Source organism: Sebastes fasciatus, chromosome 10 (genome assembly GCF_043250625.1).
Source record: "Sebastes fasciatus isolate fSebFas1 chromosome 10, fSebFas1.pri, whole genome shotgun sequence".
Classification (NCBI taxonomy): Eukaryota; Metazoa; Chordata; class Actinopteri; order Perciformes; family Sebastidae; genus Sebastes; species Sebastes fasciatus.
The window spans coordinates 16,606,237-16,613,415 of NC_133804.1; positions in this window are offsets into that span (position 1 = coordinate 16,606,237).

Below are 7,179 nucleotides of genomic sequence, written 5' to 3' on the forward strand. Positions count from 1 at the left end.
CTGGTTGCAGTGTATGTGAATGTCATCAGCTGACAGGAAGTACACATGGACCCAAGCTGTTGCCTAGCAACGCAATTCCGTTGCAATTCCGTCAAAATGAGCTAAAACGGAGCGTTTCAGACAGAGGGTAAATACAGGCATATTCAGGCTGACAGTATGAGGAAAATAAAGGGTTTTTCTAGTAGAAACACAAAATACAAGTATGAACCTGAAAATGAGCACGATATGGGACCTTTAAGCAAATTACAATATATAGGTATTTAAAAAGAACATAGATAGATAGATAGTAACTTTATTGATCCCGAGGGAAATTCAAGTTTCCAGCATCACAGTTCCATAGTGAAAAACATGTTAGTAAAACGGCAGCAAAAAAAGTTAGTAGTGCAAAGTACAAAGTACAAAAAAAAATATACCAGATATAAAAATACAAGGAGATGGAGGAAACTGTTAAAACTGAATATAGTGCAGGGTAACAGCTGTGATACACGACTATTAAAAAGTGCAGAAGACACTGTTAAAAATGAGTATAGTGCAGGGTAACTCCAGTAGCTTAGTCTAAAGTGCACTGTATGCATTATTATCTGTCCTGCAGACATGCATGTAAATGGAAGAAAACAATAAAGAAGTTATTCATGTTTGTTGTGTCAACAAAACAAACAAACAAATAAAAAACAATCAATAACTATACATTGCAATATCAAAGGATAAATGTAAAAAACAACAACAAAAAAACATGAAGTAGAGGAGTAAATAAAAGGCAGAGTGTGAGTTACATCTATTATGTGTTTTTGTTTTTTTGTTTTTTTGTTTTTTCAGAATCAGAATGGTGTTTATTGCCAGGTGTAAGAGGTATACACTAGGAATTTTCTTTGGCATTGTTGGTGCGAGACAAACTGTATAATAACAAAAGAATAGATAAAAACGTTAGAATAAAATAATAAAAATGTACAATTTACAAATTACAAATAAGCTATAAACAAATTACAAATAAGCTATAAACATGATAAAAAGATAGTGCAAATATTGAGAGAGGGGGGAGAGTCAGTGTCGGCAGGGGGGGGCGGGGGGGGGCAGTAGTGTGTATGTGAGGGAGAGACAGTCACAGGGGGGCGGATGGGCTGTTGGAGAGCCCCACTGCCATGGGGAAGAAACTGTTTTTGTGGCGTGAGGTTTTGGTTGTTGTGGTTGTCTCTTAGGCTGTGACATGCACTGACCTGTGTCCATAATAATGCCTTTCTCAGTCACTTATTACAGAAACTGATCTGCAAGGAAATAAATAACCTCTAACTATTATTAACCTGCATGCAGAATAGTCCATAAAACAATAACTTTGCCCAAATTCTGCAGTTTGCTTTATTCTGTTTAGCCCCGGGGTCAGCAACCTTTACCATCGAAAGAGCCATTTTAGGCAACAAAAAAAAAAATGTCTGGAGCTGCAAAACATTTGAGCATTGTGATGAAGATAACACAGTTTATAGTCTAATTATATAGTATATAAGTCTAATGCAGTGAGTGCAAATGTACTACGGAGTATTAGGACCACATTGAAACATCTGAGAAAGTCATAACTTTACGAGAAAAAAAGTTGTAATATTACGAAAATAAAGTCATAAATTTACAACAAAAAAAAGAAAATGACACGTAAAATTATTACTTTATAATATTATGACTCTATTCTCATAATACTACAACTTTTTTCTCGTAAACTTCTGACTTGTTTTCTCGTAAACCTCTGACTTTATTCCCATAATATTACCACTTTTTTCTCATAAACCTATGACTTTATTCTTGTAATCTCAGTTTTTTTTTTTTTTCCCTCATTGTGGCCCTAATACTCCGTCATACCATCGTACAATAGACCTACGAAATGATAAATAAAATTGAAAATGTAAACAAAAAACAGTTATTCATTTCCACTAATTTTTAAAAAAATCCACAGGGAGCCACTGGAGAGGGGCTAAAGAGAATGTGGCTCCAGAGCCGCAGGTTGCAGACCCCTGGTTTAGCCCAAACTCATTGTTCAGTGGTAAAAGTACAGATCGTTTTTACTCAAGAAAAGTAGAGCTACTATAGTCTAAAAATATTCCCTTCAATCAAAATGCTATAATATATCAGAATTTGTTGGTTGATTTATATTGATAATCTAAATCTGCAAAATAACTAAAGTTATTAAGTAAATGCAGTGGAGGAAAAAGTGCAATATTTACCTCTGAAAGGTGGTGGAGTAGTATAAAGTAAAGTATAGTAGCATAAAATGGAAATACTCCCAAGCTTGTACTTAAAGTGGAAATCTCAAAGATTTTCATTTTTAAAATTTTTTTGGTAAAAGGTCCAATATAATGCTCATTTTCAGGTTCATACTTGTATTTTGTGTTTCTCCTAGAACATGTTAACATGCTGTAATGTTAAAAAAAACAACTTTATTTTCCTAATACTGTCAGCCTGAATATGCCTGTATTTACCCTCTGTCTGAAACGCTCTGTTTTAGCGCATTTTGACGGAATTGCAACAGAATTACGTTGCGAGGCAACAGCTTGGGTCCATGTGTACTTCTTGTCAGCTGATGTCATTCACATACACTGCAACCAGGAATAAACTGGGACACATTTAGAATATTTACGTTTAAAATTGAGTCAAGGGTCTAAATATTGTATATTTGTGACATCACGAATGGGCAGAAATCCTGACAGCTTGTTTCAAATGCAGAGTTTCTGAACACAGGCTGTGTGTCTTTCCCTGTGGATTGAGTGTTTCGATACTTTCACAGTATTTATATAGGACTTAAGCCTGCTTTATAATAAAAAAACATGAAAATCTCACTTTTTTATAATATGGGACCTTTAAGTCACTATCTATTGCCAAATGATGTAACACAATGGTGATTAAGCCTCTGGCTGATGAGCTGAATGAACTGATCAAAGTATTGCAGTATTTATTAATTCGCAGTATTATGATATTATGACTATGATTGTCTGTGGTGACATACCTAGGAAAATGCTGTATTACAATTTATCTCCATAGTATACACACAACAAATTGAACTGTACAAAAGCGTGATTTAGGGGACGCTGGATTATTTACACGATGTTATGTATCATTAACATGATATCTAATTTTTTTTTAAGTATTCAAAAAGGTTTTTTTTCCATTGTGTTTTGATGACTGTCAGTTAGAGTTGAGACAATGGCCAGATTAACCGACCATGCTACAGCAGGCACTACCTGACCAGGTGTGCTGTATGGTAATATGCAACATATGAGTAAAAAACTATCAAATTAATCTACATATTGACACAAAGACCCTCTTCAAGACAGAACCTCAATACTATACTGCCGTACTTAAGTAAGTTTGAGGTACTTTTCCATTTACTTCTACTTACTACATTTTGGAGGCAAATATTGTACTTTTTACTCCACTACATTTATTTGACAGCTTCAGCTACTTCACAGATTTATATTTTTTTTATTTTTATAATTTAATTATCAATACAAATCAACTAGTAAATCATGATATATTATTATAGGTTTAGTAAGCTGCCCAGCAGTATAATTGAAATAAGCTCCACCTTTATCAGCTGCAACAGTAAAGTGAGACATGCATTAATGCACCACTAATTGTGATCTAGTAATATAATATATATGATTCTGAAACGGACCATTCTGCATTGTGAGTACTTTTAATTTTTTTTTACTTTAAGTACATTTTGATGCTGTTACTTTTACTTGAGTAAGATTTTGAATGCAAAACTCAGTATATTTTACCATGCAATATTGTGAATGCTTCTTCCACCACTGCATTTAAAGCCACACTAAACACAGATTAAAACATCTGAATTAGTTTACATCATATCTTTCGCTATACTAGCCCCCATTCCAAACTTCCTGTCTTATCAAAACATCTGTCAGTGAACACCTGGATGGTGCTGAATAGAATAAATACTGCTAGTTTTGGGACTGTGCCAGTTAAAAGGAGTGTGACACATGGACACATTACGGTGTAAAGCAGCATACCCCCTGCAGAATGGAAGGGAAGTCTCTGAGCCATAAAACTTCTCTGTGAAAGCCTGTTTCCCCCAGGATTTATAGCGCTGGTAGGAAACCTCAGTACAAAGTGACATTTGCTGATACAAGCTCTCAGAATGAGACACTCCATTGTGGCAATACATTTGTCAATTGGTCTGTATTTCATAAGACAGCCAGGACATTTTTTTCCTATCAGTAATAACTGAATTATAGTGTCATCAATGATATACAAAACAATCTTAATGTAAGTAATCAACTGGGGAAGTTTCATGGTGATATCTATTAGTTAAAATGGTTTACCCTATTCTCCTGCAGTGTATTCAAAGTGTATGTAATTTTACAATCCATATCTTTTAATGTGTGTTTTCTCAAAATTAGTTTTCTCTCAGACTCTGAGTCAGAAATCTTCACTTCAGTAGCACTTACATACACCAAATTGTCCAGTTTCATTCCTATCTATATTCTGAAGGTTTTCACAGAGGAGTTTGTTCATATGTCATTCATAGTCTGATTTATAGAACAATTTAAACCTAAAAACATGGCGAAATTTTTTTTTTTTTATGGCTGTTGACAGTATTTTCTGATTTATGGAGTGATAAACAGAGATATCCAACATTCCCTATGTAAAAACCTTGGACTCTAATATGTCAACGAAATGATTTGAATGATTTCTGTTCTGGAAATGTATGTACATTAGCACATATACATATATACATATACAACAACAAATCACATGAAGCCCTTCTATTTCCTGGTGACACTTTTGGCTGTCGGAGATAGACGTTGTATGCCAAAAACATTGTTCTCAACAACTTGACAGCATAATAGTAACTGATAAATGTGGACTGTGAAGGCTTATTCCCACGGTTACCAGCATAGATGAGAAAGAGTGACACCGTGTGTTCAGATGAGGTATCCTAACTGAGCTGCCTGAAATTGCTCAGAAATGTTAGAGTTTAATGGCAAATTGTTTCTGATTGATTTCACATGGCAGAATAATGAATGAGTTGATTATTAGACTGAAGTAAAACCATCACTTATATAACATCACCAGAAATCCTAATGCAGATTTAAGATGTTTTGTAGACATCTGGTGTGTGTAATTGCCTTTTGGTGTGTGCCGGCTGCCCTTTTTTGTCAAATTGTACTTTGCAGCGTTGAATTTCTTCTGATGGGAAACTTGGAAGTGGGATGAAAACACACAGAGACAAGATAAACACTAACAATACAACACATCCTGAAGCCCTGTCTCGCTCTGTCTCGCACACACACACACACACACTGTTTGAGCTACGGCACCAACAAACAAGAAAGAGGCTGTTTGTCTTTCCTGGGATCAGTAAACATCCTCAACACAAACAAGTTCCTCTGGAGTGAGAGAGGAAAAACTCACACCGTCAGGGCAGCTGCACTCTCACTCCACCTTCGGCCTTTGAAGTCCTTCAGAGAGAGCTGATAATGGAGGCCCCTTACATCTTAATTCTTTTAATTGGAGCGGGGATGTAACAGGTTGCTGACACTTTGCTGTCATTGTCTTGGCTTGATGTGAACCAAGGATGAAAAAATAAATCATAATCCTTATTTTCAAGTTGTGAGGAGAAACTGGGTGCAATTTGTCTAAATAGAGAAGGATACCTCTCCAAAATAAAAGCCTCTGTGGCTTTGTTGTGGTATCATCTGACAAATTAGTTTCAGTTCAGTTTCAATTTGTAGGTTAACGCAGGGTCAACGGTGCAATGACATGTATAGGATGAGAGAACAAATCAGCTCAGCAATAAGATAAAATGACAATAAGATATAATAACATCAGTAAGATATAAAGACAATGATAAGTGACAATAAGTTGCAACAAAAAAAGAAGTGGTGACATAAATAGAATCAAAATATAGTACTATACATGTGAAAATGACGATTGTATGTAAAAGTGACATTGTCTCCAACAGTATTGCGTACATAAAGTGTCTCAATGTAACAGTAAAAAGTGCAGACAGTAGGTATGTGTTATAAGTCTATCGAGAGTTGATAACCCCATTATATCCTCTATTTTTGTTATTGTCAACAAATCCCACAGAAAGACCAAAACCAACAGTACATTATTCCATCTGACTTTCTGACTCAGCCTCACAAGCCTATTCGTTCCTTGGAAAGAGAGATAACTGATTACTCTGTGTATTCAACCGTGAGGCAAAACGTGTCGGGTGCTCTTGGAAAACGGGGAAAAAATCAGAATAGACAGGAAGGCAATCCAGGCACTTAAAACAAGAGGCAACGAAGAAGGAAATATATTAAAAAGCCTTTATTGTAGTGCCAAAATCATTAAAAAGAAAACATGTTTGGACCACTGTAGGTCTTTGTCAGGGCATTCAACAAACAGACAAAGCAGATGTGGCCTCGCCTATATGGTATCGACAGCCAATGGGAGGCAATCACATGATCACCATAATACTACAAAATATTACAAAATAGCATGTAGAAATAACACAGAAACAAGTAATTTATGTACATCATCAATAAAATATACTCTTAGTTTTTAACATGGGCTGTACAGTAAAACAAACATGGGAGCCTATACAGAGAGAAGTAATGTATAAATTATACTTATTATTTTACCCATTCGTTCCTACTGAAGATATGAATCTTGAAAACTGGTCACTTATATATACTCTCATTCTTTTAAAAAGGGCTAAATCATTTCCTTTGACAGCTGGACACTGTAGTTTACAGCGAACATTACTCAAACAGGAGTAAATGGTGCATTTGTTAGGGACTATTTTTAGCTGCAGACTGATACACATTTGGTGCTCTAGTGAGTATTTACCGCAGGATGAAGGTGAACCAGGGATCGCCTCAAAATAACCTGCATTTATTGTGATGAAGGAACATGACGTCAGTGCAACGGTGTGGCTCATTCATGTGTTTTTAATAGTTTCTGGACAACAATGGAGCTCAATGGCACAGAGGAATACTAAAACAGATGGAATGCTTTTTGAGATTTGTTGACAATTACTAAAATATACAGAATATCATCAAACTTGTCCTTCCAAGCACCACACCTCACTGGGCCTTGTTTTGTAAAAGAGCGAGGCTTTAGATACTACTCTTTTGTTTTTAACTGTTGCTAAGAAACCAAGGACACTATAACGCTGCAGCAGCTTGC